Source organism: Cuculus canorus, chromosome 1, assembly GCF_017976375.1.
Source record: "Cuculus canorus isolate bCucCan1 chromosome 1, bCucCan1.pri, whole genome shotgun sequence".
NCBI classification, from domain to species: domain Eukaryota; kingdom Metazoa; phylum Chordata; class Aves; order Cuculiformes; family Cuculidae; genus Cuculus; species Cuculus canorus.
Window position 1 is genome coordinate 66,464,009 of NC_071401.1, and position 15,883 is coordinate 66,479,891.

Consider the following 15,883-nt stretch of genomic DNA (forward strand, 5'->3'; position numbering starts at 1 on the left):
TTTTAAACATATTCCTAGCATATGTGTTTCGTGCCATCTTTGAACATGAAGAAATCCAGTTTTCTCTCATGTAAAACATTTTTTTGTCTGCAAAATAATCCTACACCTTAATATTGCAGATTTGATATGGAAATTTAGCATGAAAATAGCCTTTTTGGAGAAGCAGGACATAATCTTACTCTGGATAAATTGATTTTGTATGAGGAAGTTGGAGACAGAATATGTAGTATTTTTTTTCCCACTAAGTTGATGCATACAGTGGTGAAGCAATGTGCAGACATAGAGTTGATCTGAGTGAAATGAAAAAGATCCTTAAGTGTGATACCCCTTAAGTTTGCTCTTTTGAATGTGCCAGGAATGGCCTGTGAAAACAATTTCTATCCAAACTGAACAGCGATTTATGTGTTTAGAGTATACTTCTTTCTATAGCTTAAATATGCACTCTGTGTCTAAAAATGAACTTTACAATTGTATACAAGACTTTTCAGCACAGTTGAAGCTAGCATGAAGCTTACTTGCATTGGAGGCTTGCCCACCAATTGTGCACAACAAGGCAGTTCTTCAAAGGTAGTGTGTGGAAATATATGTGTTTCCTGAGAAACTATTGGAAAACATATTCTAGGATAAAGCCACTTAGGCTACTGCATTGACATAATGAAATTAAGTGATGCACCAGAAACTGATATGTCCAGTATAGCCTGGTTGTCCCTCACCTGGCATCTCTAAAGCTTAGAATAGATGTTGTCTAAGACTAGCCAGACTAAGGAAATTAGTTTTCCTATAGATTTTTGTCTTTTGCTTCTTTCAGGCTTTGCCTTGAATAACCCAGTTTTCCCTCACAGTCTCTACAACACCGTCTCAGACAAGACACAGCAAAGCTGCTGAAGACTATAACATTGTTGATCAGTGGCAAGTTGCTGCCAAATGGAATACATGAACTGAACTCTGCCTGTCGTACTCTTACCGGAAGCTATAGGTGCTCTTTCATTCAGCTGCCAACAGTTATGAAAATATTAATTATTTCACAACAGATTCAAAAATCAGTAAGGGAAGTGGCTGGTAGGCAGATAAAAGAGACAGTACAGCTGCTTAAAATGTAGGGGAAAATGGGAAATCTTTTATGGATATCTACTCACAAAAAAAATCAACAGCCCAGAATGTGCTATCTAGTCAGTCTCACACTGGCTGCTTGCCACCTCCTGAGTAGAGTCTTAGTTATTGCTTAACTATCTGCAATTCTTTTGGAATCCAAATAACAGAAAAATCATATTTTTCTGCATGTGTTTGATACTGCGACAAGCACTGCTAATCAGGTCCATATTCTAGACCCTCTGGTTCCTAAAAGAAAGAAGTGGGAGCGCCTTTGATTCCATTTCCCTTGACCAGAAATGGCCCATACCTGGAAAGGGTCACACATGGGACAAAAAAACATCTATTTTCATATTCTGAGGTTGTCACCAGCGTTACGGACAAGATTGCAGACAGTCTTCATTCCTTGCTTTCGTTTGCTCTCATAATCCTGGGATTTTTTTTTCTACTGAGCCCTGGAAATGTTAAAAAATTATAGAAGACAGGTCACAGCTTTGTGTCAGAGAAGAACAAGCCGCCTGTGAGCCAACCATCACTCTGCATGGCTTATGACAGCTGCCTCTCTGCTAGCAAGTTAACCAGTGGTTGGGACCAGGTCTATGACCATCCATACTGCTTAATTGCTAAAAAACTCCTAGGCACTTTTGGGCACATGCCCACTAGTAGTCTCCTAGGCATTGTTCAAGGAATAGGTTGGAGCAAGGACAGTCCCCAGGTGACAGTAGGAACAAGGCAGGGAGAAGAGAACTTAGCCATATAGACAGGAACATGCCATGTACTTTGTCTCAGAAAATAAATTTTATTTATTAGTGCTGACTTAGAGCCATGCTAGATACTAGATTACGTACTATCATAGAATTATTAGGTTGGAAAAGACCTTAGACATTATAAGGTCCAACTGTACCTGTCTACTACTAAATCACATCCTCAAGGACCTCATCTTCCTGCCTTTTAAACACCTCCAGGGAGGTGTACTAAAATCATGCTAAACATATTAGGGTGGCACTTATACTTGGATCAATTGGCTACATCCTCAGAAAAGCCCGTAGCTGAGGTACAATGCTATCCACCAAAAAAAAAAAAAAAAAAAAAAAAAAAAAGTGGGGTCTTATTTTCTCCCATCCTTAAAAATGGGTCAGGTACGTAGTGATATGGTGAAGATGTTTTTCTATGGTCCTGTCCAGAGCCAGGTACACCTCAAAATACAGCCATTCTCACATTGGTTGACTTGCCCAATGCCATCAGCTGAAGCAGAGCCCCGATGCTGCCCGTTTGTGCAGCCATGCAACCAGAAACAGAAGTGAGGTAGAAGCAGCTGTGACCAGTGACCCTGTTTCCATCAAGGAAAAGAAAATACTCATCTGTCCAGATCTACCACAGTTACTTCTGCTTTGTTCCAGTGAATGTGTAAAAAGGCCAAAGAGTGTATGTGAATTCAAGTCCCTCCTGTTAGGCACATACATAGGAGAATTAAATTAAGACTGTATGTGCACTCTTAGCTTTAGCATTCAGGTTCAACATTTTTAAACTATATTTCTCTCTATATATGTACAACTACTCTTGGGCTGCTGAAAAAAATTCTTGGAAGATATTTTTAACAAGATACAGATTTCCCACCAAATGTGCTCGTTGTTGATGAGAAAACCAGAAACAGATAACAGAAAAAAATGAGAAATTGTTTAGCTTTTAAATAAAAATGCTTAGATTTACTTCATTCTTTTGCTAATTGTGGTATGATTTTTTAAATTATTACTCCAAAAGTAAGGGCACTCCCTCCCCCATCTGTCCTGTTTTATTATTCTTGTTGCTGTCATTGAAATATATGGCTTTTCTCTGTTTTATTCAGGAAAAAAACAAAGCAGCATGGGGAACATCACAGGGGAAAAAACAATACAACATTTCCCCATGAAAACTAAATTACTTATTTAACCAGCCAAAATAGGCACCCAGGAACATGCTGATGTTTTTCAAATTGTAGTAGATAGAGGTACTTAATCACCAGTTTAAGTAGAAAATGGGCACCAAGGGAATTTTTCATGGGGTGATTTAGCTATATGAAAATCTGTTTTGTACTGTAGTATTGAGGCACCCAGGAGCTGAACACTGTAGATCTTGTCAAAGGATTAGGTAACAATGAAGATTTAAGAGCCAGGACAAAGCCAGATGTAGGTCGGGGATAATATTCTGGCCAATATATCCACTGCTGTAGACAGATAGATAAATATGTAGATAAAACTTACTACAGCAATGTTCAAGCAAAATGCACCACAGGCAAAGAATTGAAGAGAAATTCCCACAAGACGCTGTCAACTTATTCCCCTTTTTCTTCCTCTTTACTGAATATGTATTGTATTAGAAGCATCATGGCAAAACCTCAGGACCGAACCCATTGTGAACCCAAACCTTTGTGGGATGCAGTTCGTCGTGTTTCTCATCACTAATGTGAATTCTACCAAGCTTGTGGATGCCTACTAGTAAATAGTTACTAGTTTATAAGTGTGGACTAAAAGTGATTCTGATGTAAAATGTATGCATAGGGCATTTTTTATAAACAAAACAAAGTTGTAAATAAATTGCAGCTTCGTATATTCATAGAGTTAGTATTATGCATCGTACAAAGGTCTACATTAAGATATAGTCTGTCATCCTCCAAGCATATGCATGAATTTCTATCATGATTGTAATGGCTCAGTTACTACCTGTAAAGCTGCTATAGTAAAAGCGTGTTGAGCTTCCAGGATGTGAGGAAACAATTTATGTTCTTGGACTCCCCTGCTTGGAGATGGGTGGCTTTTGGTACAAGAAGGTTTCCCTGAACCACCTCAGACAGATTAGAGGTCAGTATGGGGAAAGGGCAGCCAGCACAGGAAATGAAATAGAAAAAAACTGCGTCATGGAAGCACAACATTGCAGGCATTTTGTTCCGAGAGAGGAGAGCTGTAAGTACACTTCATAGGAAGTAGGAAAGCTTTGGGTATTTGAACACATGCATTAGGAAGCTCTGAGCACCATCATGGTGATTCATTCAGTGCTAGACCTATGCACATTTCTTGTAGAGCGTGTCTTGCTGGAGTTATTTAAGAGGTTCTCCCAGAAGACTGTCAGGAGAACCAAAGGGGAAACCACGTGACATTACGTAGTAGTCATGGCAAAGTTTTCATGATGAAAGGTAACCCAGGATTTCTACTGAAGTGTTTTTTTTCATTCTGAGATGGAGAAAAAATATAGAAAATTATATTGGTTACAGCACTCACATGATGTCTAACTGTCCAATTCCTGCTGCATTTGAAATGAAACAAAGATTCAGACCAAGGTTGCCTTGGTGTGCTAGGTCCTGCCCTTGCCAGTGTCTCCTGCCAAAGGTCCCTCAGCATTTGCACAAACCAGAGCAGCTCCAGTAGAAGTGACTGGAAGGGAATCACTGCACAGCAGCCTCTAAACTGTTGGTCACCTGGGGTGCACTGGGCAAGGATGGGATCCTCCAAACATATCTGTAGACACCTAACATACATTAGGTCAAGATAAGCTATTCCAGAAGGTGATTCATCTCACATATCTCTCTTGGGATGGGGTAAGTGTCCAGAGGAATGAATCTCTCTGAACTGAGGAAGTTTATCTGTCTAGCCAATAGGAATTAATCCCATCCATTAGTGTTATCCCTTTTCTGCCTGATTTGACAGAACTCTCCAATTCTTATAAGGCTGATAAATAACTGAGCAGTGCTATAGTCACTGCTTTCTCCTCCTAATTTTCACAAAAAAAATTCAGCTGGTCTCACAGTCACTTCCATGCAAAGCTGAAACACTAAGAACTGCACATAAGACAGAAAAATCATTCCCCAGTCACATGTTTTGAACAGTGTCTGAGAAATCTTGATCCTGAAGTGCCCATGAAAACAAATCAAAGCGGTGATCCTCCTTAAGTTTTGTACCACATGTTCAGTTCTGAGTGTATCACTGGGTGTGAAAACTGACACCCCAAATCAATGGCTGAAAAAGTATTTCAGTCCTCTGCCTCAGGTTTTCACATTAAAAACAATGAGATAATTTTAAATTAATTTCTTTAAATTTCTTTAAATGAGATAATCTTTTTCTTCTCTCCTTTATCCTCCATGTGTCCCCTTTGTGGATTGTAAGTCTCTGGGAATTTTTTCACTATATTGTAAAGGTGATCCTAATTAAGTGTCTATGTAATACACAGGAACAATGACAAGAAATATCAATAAAGCAGTTCATTAGATTTACAGAGTTCTGGCCTGTTAGTTTCTTTACAAATGCAAAGTCAAAGTTATTTTTTACTGTGGATTTGGTTGTTTCACTTGAGCACAGACTGAGGGAAGACTTGCATTTGCTTGGCTCACGCTCTGAGCAGAAAATCCTGTGACTGTAAGGGGATAGGTTTGAGCCGAGGATATAAGTGGTACTGAGAATTAGGATGCCCTGATACAGGCTCAGTGTAGTATTTTTACAAGCATGAGACTTTTGGAATAGGAATGCCCAGTTTTCTGCCAGATTCGAGGCCTGGCAATGAGACTTATATTCTCTCAAAAGCTAATGCATAAGTTGTAGGTCTCAAAATATTTAGGACTTGAGTTGGCTGGAACAAAATCTATCTCCACCCAATGAACCTTAAGATCCTTAATGATGGCAAAACTTTTAATGTAGGTGGTCAAACACGGAAAGGAAGACTTTGTTCTAAACCAAGTGCTGTTGGGGAGGGTGGACTGCTGGGACAGGAAAGTAGGAGGCATGGTGGAGTCAGTGTCGTAAATAACAGCAGTGCAAAAAGTAGTACAGGACTGTTTACTCAGAGCAGCAAACCAAACTATATGCTAGAGGAAATAAATGTCCCTGAGCAGTGTGGCATGGTGATATCTCTCAGCTGAGTGTTAAAATCTCATGGACATTACAGATCTGGTTTGACCAGCACCCCAGGGCTGCCAATCATCTACGGAGGATTCTTCACAAGTGGAAAATACATGATTACTTTTTAGGTGCAAGATATTCTAATTATCCTGTAGGGATTCATTTCAGGTTACAGAATTTTTATTGAAAATTATTTTATTTTCAGTGTCTGTCACTTGAAGTGGATGAATTAGAGGAACACAGCGAAACTACTTAGCACAGGTCCAGACCCTTCATAGTTTGCATATACTCATATAAGATAGTTTTTATCTTCTCTACATACAAAAAGGCTGTGAAACTGCTAATATGTGTAAAACAGAGTGTGTTGCTACTGTCAGACCATTAGTAACAGTATGAAAAAAATATAATCTTACATTATATGTGTACTAATTTTCTGGATAAAATAAATAGCAAATATTTACATACAGGTGTTTGACATGATATTTTAATACTGTGTACTATGAATTTTTATGGGCAATAACCAAAATATCTACAGTTATTGTAGTAAAGAGCAGAAAAACAAACAATCAAACAATCAAAAATTCCAAGACTTTGGGGAAAGGATGTAAATTCATATGCTTCAGAGCATAAAACAGTCCGTGGATGAGGGGGAAATTTTCCCTGTAGGCAAATTGCCTCTGTAACAACCTATTGCAGATTTGCTGGAATTCTTGTCTGAAGCTAGCCAATTTTATTAACAGTTTACTGAAGGAGGTGGACAACTTGTCTGATCCAGTATGTCCTCTATGTACTAACATGAAATATGAGAGCCTCCTATGCTTACTATGGGCAGTTTTGTCTGCTGTAACTCTGTTCTTGGTACTTTTCCAAATGTATTTTAAAGCGAGTGGTGGATGAGGTTTCCTTTTCTATATACCTTCTCCTCCTCATAGTCTTCTCCTCATTGCAGGGGACTGCAAAATGCCATGTCCTCACATTGCGAGCAGATACCACGCCTGGGAAATAATACCTGTAGCTTGGCAGAGTACCCTCAGTACAGCTGGTAGTACTGTAGGAACGGAAATGAACATCTTCAAGTCACTGCTAAGTTTCCTCCCTTGCATTGTGTGGCACAGCTGAGGGTCCTCTTCATCTGCCTGATGCTTGTGATTGCAGGAATTTTCCATGAGAAGGTGGATTTAGTTAAAATGATAATTAAAACTCTACTACATAAGCCCCATAAGAGGGGAACAACATCTCAGAGGGGTTGAGCAGAAGCTACAAGTCCATTGCCTCAGGAGAGGGCAAGCTGTTTTTCCATTGTCTATGAAATTTGCTTCATGTGGGCTTTTTAGACACGAGAACAGTATGCCATAGTCCCCAACAGTGCTATATGCAGACATGTTCCACTCAGACTGTCACACATACCTTACGCTTCTTCCGTCCATACCTGTGAGAATGTAGACCCAGGCAGGGAACCCAAAGTGAAGCTGTACCCCCGTCTTAAGGGGAGGATGCAAGTTACAAAGCAGGAATATCCAGGATTCCTGTCAAGGGCTGTCCACTGGGACTGAGGTCCTGCTGCTCGAAAGGGGCAGGGGAGGGCTGGGAAAGCAGTACTATTACAGGCATTTAAGCTATATTTATTGCTTTGATTTTGGGTATCTCAGTGTGAAGTCAGTGAAAGCTGCAGGAATTCAGCATGTTGGAAAATCAGACCCAGCTTGTCTTAAATTGACTATCCAGAGCTAAAAGAAACATTTTACTCTGGTTCTGTATATACATTTTCTTGCCAACTCTTTTATTTAAAAGTATAACAGCACTTTCCCATTGAAGTCATTTTGGTACACCTATTGTTTTCCATGAATATGGAATACTATTTTTTTTTAATGCAACTTTTGCTATAGGCCAAATATTCTGGGCTTCTTTGCATAGAGGTAGTATAAATCACTTGTCCCTGGACTTGGGATTTTCTGACTGTGAAGCACAGTCCGTAAGGCTATGGTGAGGATAATCTCCTACCATGATATCCAGCCAGCTAGAAGTGCCTCTGGGTGCAGAGGAATTTCCACAGCAGGACTAATTTTTGGAGCATTGGCAGAAGTTTTATCTGCTGTTAGTTCAAATAAGTTTGGAAACTGCAAGACTGTAGGACAACTCACAGTTTAGCAAGATATAGCCTGAGGATTTTTCAGAAAAATAGAAGAAAAAAGCAAAGCAAAATAAAGCATATGAGCTTATGCTAAAATGGTCCTCTGACTTGGGGCATTTCAATTTTAACTTGGAGTGGAGATTGTGGGAACTCAGAATTTTTACAAAGCAAACCAGAAGCCGAGTGCCTCAGATTGACCACCCAAAGTCAGAAGCAGCTTCTTATACTTTTTTCTTTTATTTTGTGTATGAATATTAAACTGCTGTGAATTGCCTGTTCACCTTCAGGCTTCTAAACTGCATCTGAAAGACTGTACATTCCGTATAATACAGAAAATGGAGATTATGCAGAGGAAAAATGCTTCTCTGCTGCAGTTTTCTTCTAAGATCTCTTAGAAATAGTAAGCATCCAGCCCCTGTGCAGTATGCAGCTGGGTGTTATTCAAGCGGTTCTTGAGGGATGGTACAGGGACACATTATACACATGGAGATGGGAGTATCTGAGGTTTATACCAAGAGGCAGTAATTCCAGGAAGTGAAGCTCACAGGAAGGTGTGGTGCTCCTTTCAGTGGTGATATTCATGCCTGCCGATTTGTTTGAATGCAACTGCCTAAGCTTTGCATGATTGCTCTTCCTTTCCCCAAGAAATTCTATGAAGAATGACAAACATTTGTGCTAGGACTACTAATATAGAGTTTAATAACCCACTAGTAAGATCTTCTCGGGCCTTCCTCCAAACTACTTGCAGCTATTCTGGTGATGACCAAAGTTTGCTGAATCTGTTATTAACTAATATCCGTTAATTCAATAATCCATCAGAAATCAGGACTCTAAGTGGCTTTCATACAGAAAGTGCTCTCATACATAGCACTTACAGATTTCTCTGAAACTTTATCACATGACAATTTTCAGTCTTTCTGAGCTGCTCCAGGTCAGCAAGTAAAAGCTAGTAACAAAGCAAAGCAAAACATGTAACAAATTCAATGAGCATCTATTATCAGCCTGATTACACACTGCACCACACAGAGTCCTAATGATTTCACTGAGGCTCGATGCAGCATAAGGAGTCTCCCATGCAGATTAGTTTACAAGATCAGGGTCTCCATATGGAACATCTCCTCCCTCCACCCCTTCCTGTTCTGTATAGAGCTGTGTAAAACAAAGGCCTGCATTTTTGCATATTTGCAAGGTTTTAGTTACTAGTAAACAGTAATAGCTAAAAAAAAAAAATCTTAGTGCTATTTCAAGCCTATCTTGTTTTTTCTTACTTTGGTCACTCATTGCAATCTTCTCTGTCCAGTCACCTTTCTTGCAATAATTTTGATGCATTCCTGCTGCCACAGCATTATGGATAGATGCTTAAATTTATACCATTCAGTTCCCAGGCATAGTTTTGTGGAGTGGAAGGACTGAGTGTATAATATTAAGTGAAAAAATCAAATGTCAGAAACTTCATATTGATACTTTGATCAGAAGCAACACGAGACTGAAAGTTTTTGAACAACAAACCATTTGAGAGTGTGTAACATGCTTGTGAAAATATTCATAGCATAATTAGATAAATAACAGATCCAGTGTCTATTTTTACTTTGCCTTGATGAGGAGCTTTGCAGGAGAGACTGCTGGTAGTTAATTCTCCCTAACAACAATCTGTGTAATCACAAACCCCAATTAGCTGTGCCTGTTCTATGCTATACAAACTATTTCCTTAGCGCTTCACATCACTACTTTGTAATTAGCTTTCATCTACACGAGCTTTGACTAAAAAAATATAAAAGAGTGTAAGTGATTGTACTGCCACTCAGTATTCTGCGAAATAATCGCTAGCGATTTCAATCAGATTAATTTTATCACCCATATTAAGGAAAATTACCTCCCTCTTCACTCTCTACAGCTGAGGGCTATTTCATTTCCTGAGATGTTCATAAAAGCATAATATAAAGCAATCTGTAATTGTAAATATCCTTCCCTAATAACTTTGAGATATTTCCTTAATACATCTTTACATTTGGAGTTTCCGTTCCATAAAATACAGTAACAAGTGCTCTATTATGTTTTAAGTGTGTGCTGTTAAGCTGGACAACTTAGCGCTGTCCTTCCTGTTTTTACATAGGGTTATATTTAACTTGCAGATAATGGGAACAAGGTTTAAAAGTGATGGAGCGGAATAATGGTGTTACAGCAATAATATATCTTGCCTTTGTGAGGAATGGAACTTTACAGCCTATTTCAGGTCAGCCAACACCGATTCCATCTTTCACAGCCTGACAACTTTCACCTTCACCCACACTGCAGATAGGTATTAAAAACTACTTTCCAAACAAGACTGAGGTTTGGCTAAATCTGTGCTCAGCAGCCAGGGAGAGCCCTTCTGATACTTAAAATCCGAATAAAATAATACAAAATAAAATGATACTGGACAGCCTGAAATAGCTGCATGCAACTGGCTTGTGTGGTTAATGTCTCTGCTATTTGCAAAGCAAAACAAGCTGCTCAGATCCTACAGGAGGGGTCATGGTGGGGGAATTTGCACAACTGCGGTGCACGTGCGTTCAACTTCTGCACAGAGGGCATGGCATTAGCACAGGTTTAGCACCTGATTTATGGCAAATGTGTGGTGTATGCTGGGAGGATCACAGCAGCCCAATATATCACGACAAACAAATGCACTAGGATGTTCGGGCCACCAGCACTTTTTGCTGAACAAAGATTTAGGAGACATGTATGTAGGATAGATTGTGTGGGAAGCTCTAACTCAGAGAAGCTGGAAACAGAATCAACTGGACTCTGAACTGGCCAGAACTATTTTCGTCTGTATGCGTTTGTCCTGTATATGCCTCTGAACTGAAAAAAAAACCAACTTGAAAAAAATAAATGAGCACAAAAAGCACTGGGCGACTAAAGTGTGTTCTCAGTTGTGCATGTATGGCTTATTTACATTACATGGCTTTCTCCCAGAATCCTCAGCCTCACCACAGAGGTAAAAGGTGAGTGATGCAGAAAGCACACGAATCACATCAGGGCTAACATAGGCCAAAGCTGTTTGGAACTTCCCTGTTCTTCTGTGAGTGCAGTGTTCCAGCCTTTCAAAGGTAAAGGCATCTCATAGTCTGAGTAGCCTCATCATATATGCTCCATATTTTGCTTTAGCTGGCTTATCCATTGGACTGTCTCATGCGCCCCCAGTTACTGCAGCCTGAGAACCATCTTTTCATTGGAAGTCTACCTGTCATGCTGGAGAGGTGACTAAAATGTGACAAAGACGAAGATGAATGAGGGGTCATCTGCGTTGGAGAGGGAAAGTGTCCCTGCCTGCTGCAGTGGAGTTTGAATTGTTCCCAAATAGCAAAGCCCCAGGGGAAAACGAGGTGTTTAAACCCCACAGAACAAATCATACAAGTTTCTCCAGCACACATGCATTGTTGTACATCCCTTGGCACTTTGAGACTCTGTAACACGTGTGAGATGAAAAATAACTTGGTGTATCTTGAAATCTTAAGAGGTGGAGATTTTTAGAGAGGTGATACTATTTTTCAGTGTCATGGTGACAAGATATGGAGGATGCTACAGGTAACATCTCACTGGAACTAAATGCATTGTGCTCACCTCTCTTTCTCCAGGAGCAAGATAAAGGTTCCAACCTTTTCAGCAGGCATGGGAAGAAGCTCATTCTCATCTAGATCAATGCCTTGACTGCAAATGTGTCTCTGTATAGATGGATGACACACACCAGGTAGGCTGCAATGGGCTAATTTCTTTTGCTGTTCATTTAAAACATAAGACAGATATTTAACCTCCACTTTTTTTGCCAGTATGCATGTTTTTACAATGGGAGAAGACACTGAAGACCAGATTATACACCGCACTTGAGCATGACAGAGATCCTAAAGACATATCAGAAAGTGATTTTCAATTGCCTGAGTCTCTGTGGGAACCCTTGTGTCTGAACCTTTCCCAAGGATGTTGTCAAGTAAGAGGCCTGGAGCTGGTATATCCCCACACGGCACAGGTATTCCCGACAGAAGTATCATCTCCATTTCATTTTTTTCTGCTTAAGAAGCACACAGGGGTATGGGCATATCAGGCAGAAACACTGAATCCCCTGAGGAAAATAAAACAGAATCAATGCAAGAAGAAAGACTCAAGTTTATACCTCTTTAGAAAAACTCAAACATATGCTGCATTTTCATTTTCTCATGCTAAAATTTTCACTTCTGAGAAGGCCAACTAATAAACAAAGTCACCTATTACAGTTATACAAATGTTGCATCCCCACTGTTTTATATTGTAAGGAAATAAGCTGAAACTAGTCAAAATTCAGTATCCCTGGCAAATATCTGAAACTCTTTTTATGTGGAATGAGGATACAGCTAGGGCTGAAAGAACATATGTTTTCAGTCCCACTGAAAATTTCACTGTCTTCATATTCACTTTTATCCCAATTTGGAACAGAAAGTCAAACATTGACTACTGAAACTTCTAAAAATCACAAAGTTCAGAATTGTCAAAACATGCCAATTTAGTGTTTCTGATCTAAAGGAAACCCTGAATGTTACAAAACTGCAACAGTGAATAACTCTTTTTGAATGAAACCAAAGCATTACATTTTATCTCAGTTCAATACCAATGTAAGTCCCCCTGAAATGATCTTGACGCCTTACAAGAGCTGAAGTATAGACACCTTGCATTAATTTTTTCCTACAGAGAGATTTTCTGTGTGTGCCACAAGGTACATCACCATACAAATCCCCAGGTTTGCCCCAAAAAAGACATCCAGTTATGACATGTGGAATGTAAACCAGCTAAGGAGTTGTTTCTGTATAGATCTTGGTCCCTTGGATGTCAGGCACAAAGATACTGCAGGGCAACACAGATAAATGTTGAGCAGATCTGAAACAAAATATTTAGTTTAGTTCAAGAAGAGAAACGTGTTTTCTGGTTTGGGTGTTGATTCAACCCCATTGAGACAGTCTTCAAGATTTGTAAAGGCTGGTGATGTAATTGTTTGATGTGATGTTGAATGACATATATCTGTACAGTGGTCATTCTTAAAGTCACTCTGGGCTTGATTGGGATAAAATAAAATGCAGTACTGGATAGTTACACTGATGACCCAGGCCAATTTATCATTAAAGTTTACAACACTTTGAGTTACTTTACCAAGACAAAGTTAGCTAAGGTAATGACAAATTTTCTGACCACTATAAATACATATTGCAGTCATATTTAAACTAGTAGATAATTAATGCAGAGCCAGCTGCTACTAATATACTGTACTAAGACTTGTTAATACAAGGATCTAATAAAGCTGTTCATACTGGTAATACCGTATAGCATTTAAAACTATTGCAAAATTTCCCTTAGAATTGTCTTCTTCTTCATTTTTTGTATGCACATTCCAGACAGATAAGAGGAGATGGTCTTTGTCCTGAAGAGCTTGAATTAAAATAATATAGATCTAAAGGAAAACACAGCTTAGCAAAATTGCTCTTTGCTTATAAGGATCTCCTCTTTCAGCTTTTCACTCAAACCCAAGAAAATCTGCATTAGGAATAGGTTTTTGAAGGCACAATCAAAACCTCTTGAAATATGTGGAAGTTTTGTAGTATGCTTTTAAAAATGGACACCCAGTTATCCAGATGTCTGAGGAATATCCAAAATTAAAGGAGGGCATTCTCTGCTAATTCACTCACTTTTACAATAAAGCTAAGTGAAAATGAGAATAGTTCTGATCACCAGAGTCAGAAATTGGTATTCCAGCAGTTTCATAACAGAAATTGGTTTGCCTCCATTTTACTAAATTATACTGTTCAGTAGTTAGAAACTCATTTTATAAGCAAATACATACTTACCTATTTTTTAAGGCTCTGACCCGCTGCTCATCTTAATGGCTTATAACTAAGAGTGTTCCAACTGGTTGATACCATCTGTCTGAATCTGCTAGACAAAAAGGTAGTGAACTAGATCTGTGGCTCTAGCTCATTTAGTTTGTATTCAAGAAACTGTGGCGTCAGTCTTTAGTATGGAACGCTGTTGAAATATTATGAAAGCCAAGCAATTGTTTTTCTTTAAGAGGAAAAAAAAAAGTAGTGAGTAATTAAACAGGAATAAAAAGGAATGACATGGCAGCTGTGGACTGTATTATTCTCTAGTCCCTTGATAGGGATGGGTATTGAAATAGCCCGTCTTCTGAGATTTCAAAAAGCAGGCACAGAAGGGGAAAACCATGTTTCTGAGTACCCAAAGTTAAAACCGTCTCACTAAAATAAAGGCGAGAGGGAAGGGGACTAGAAGGCTCCACTGAATTGTGTCTGGGGATCGGATGTGTGGGCTTGTGTATCGTAGCTGTGGATGTTCCTATGGTTGGTTCCCATGTGAATTCGAGGGATATAATCACCTCCAGTAAGTGGAAAAGACTGTCAGTGATAGATGAAAAAGTCCTCTCTGCCTCAGGAGGTGTCAGAAGATAGTTCAGCAGACTGATGCTAACTGCCTTCAGGCATAAGCAGAAGGCAACTTTGTGTCAGTGACCAACATAGTTTCTGACGTGCAATGCCCATGACACTAAATATTAAGGATAAGAAAGATCAATGCCCCATTTTATAGAACTCACGGTTTATACTCTAAAAGCCCGTTTTGAACATGGTTTTCATCCAAAGAGTTAAACACTGACTAAAATCTTTTTAACGTGAAGGGTCCAATTTGCGAATGATTTGTGTCCATGCACAAATCAACTTAATAGCACTATTTCTGGAAATATTACAAGCAGAGAGATAAGTTTCACATTCATCAAAGCTGTTTAAATCCATTTCGAGCCCTTTTTTTTTTGAGAAGCATTAAAAAGATTTAGTAGTTTAAGGAGAGATCAAGGCTATTTTCACACAATTATTTGAAATTGTTAAAAACTGCCTCTGCTTTTTCTAAAATGCACATTGTGATGACATTAGGGCAGCTCTACCCAGAGTGTAGACAATGGATTCTTTCCCCCCTTTTTTTTTTTGACATTGTTTGGAAGTTGCTTTAAGGACTCTACTCTGGCCACTTGGATCCACAGCTGTCTTCTTTCCTCGAGAAAGAGAAATTATTAGTACTAAATTATGAAGAATCAGAAAATTATTTGTCTTTTGACACAAATGACTAAACTCTTATGAACCAAAAACCATTTTTAAGAAGACTTGATATTAGCAAGATTTTTTTTTCTCCTCAACAGGAAGGATGATCACAAAGTTTAGATCTTGCTAAAAACTAACTCCTCCCCTCCCAAATTAATTAAGCATATGCTCAGTTTGCAATGTAATGTAATGTAATGTAATATAATATAATATAATATAATATAATATAATATATTTTTGATAGGGTTTATCCATCCCTGTGACAGTTCTGAGCACCTTCACTGAAAGAAACCTATATGACAATATTTCCCCCCAGATCTTGTGTGCCCTGAATCAGGAAACACAGTTAAACATACAAAGAACAAAGTTTCTATTACTCCTCTGTGATTCAGGCCTGCAACAGCCATCAAAATTTAAATTTCCTTTTACTCCAATCTAATTAAAATTAATTGAAAGCACATGCTTTAAACCACCTTGCCATACTGTCAATGTAATCAGTTTGTCTTATTCTAGATAAAGCTGTACCTGCTTGCTAAAGGTATACACGTTCTGGCTTCTTCACTCATCTTTGAATATTAATAAACTACCAGGAGGCAGGTGAGAACTGTTTTCTCAGTCAGTGCTTCGTCTTTTGGTGAAAAATACTTTCAGAAGATAAAACAGTAGTCATACTACCCAGAGACCCC

General features: G+C 38.9%; 1 long non-coding RNA gene across 3 annotated transcripts in view; it reads left to right on the forward strand.

Annotated features, from left to right (window-relative positions):
* Nucleotides 1–15,883, forward strand: part of LOC128850943 (uncharacterized) — a 29,647-nt gene that overhangs the window by 134 nt on the left and 13,630 nt on the right. For 2 of the 3 annotated variants that reach the window (XR_008448204.1, XR_008448205.1), the window contains exons 2-3: nt 11,706–11,818; nt 11,898–12,094. This is a non-coding gene — a long non-coding RNA (uncharacterized LOC128850943). Of the gene's footprint in view, nt 1–11,705; nt 11,819–11,897; nt 14,672–15,883 lie in introns of those variants that run through there. The other variant, XR_008448203.1, reaches the window with a different exon arrangement.